Raw genomic sequence first — 740 nt, 5'->3', positions numbered from 1 at the left:
GGCCAAAACACGTCTTCATAAAAAAAGCAAAGTGGAAACCCAGAAAATAATTTTTTTAAATGTTACTTTTCTACGTCTGATTGAAAAATAGTTATTTTAAAATGTGTCGGATCCATCTGCTGTATCAAACTCTGTACAAGTGTGACTTCATTCTGGGAAAGAAGAAAGAAGAGCCTTTTTACCCTCTTTTTATAAATGTATTTAAAATCATTTCAATAGAACACATGTATTTATAAAGTATGATTATGAATATCTTTATATGCTATGCTGGTATCTGTGAGAAAGCTGTAAATGTACTCTCAAATGGTTACAAGACAGAGCATCCAAGTATTTTGTGACTTTTTAAGTTAAGAAATTAAAAACGATTTTGAAAGCTGAAGTTAGTCCTCATAAAGATGAGGAACTGTTTTCATAAGTTTTATTTTTGCTAACAGAGAATGAAAATGCCTTTTGCACATTATGGTGGGAAGAAAGAGACTGTGCTTTCAAAATATTAAAAAAGTCATAGGATACTTTTATTGAGGTGTAATTTAAAAGGAGAACAATTTTATCTCCTTATTGCCAACATTCTTTCAGGAATAATAAAACATGAGCAAAATCAGAGTGCAGTGACCATTGTAACTTGTTCATTATTTAATGCAAGGGGGAATCTTTATGAATTTTGATGATTGATTAAATCAACATTTATTAAGTACAATGTAAGAATTGGCTTTTTTCTCTCAGAAAAAATGTCATTAATC

The sequence above is a fragment of the Pteropus alecto genome, unplaced genomic scaffold (genome assembly GCF_000325575.1).
Source record: "Pteropus alecto unplaced genomic scaffold, ASM32557v1 scaffold14, whole genome shotgun sequence".
NCBI classification, from domain to species: Eukaryota; Metazoa; Chordata; class Mammalia; order Chiroptera; family Pteropodidae; genus Pteropus; species Pteropus alecto.
The sequence above is the reverse complement of the archived record's forward strand: the minus strand, read 5'-3'. Positions refer to the sequence as shown.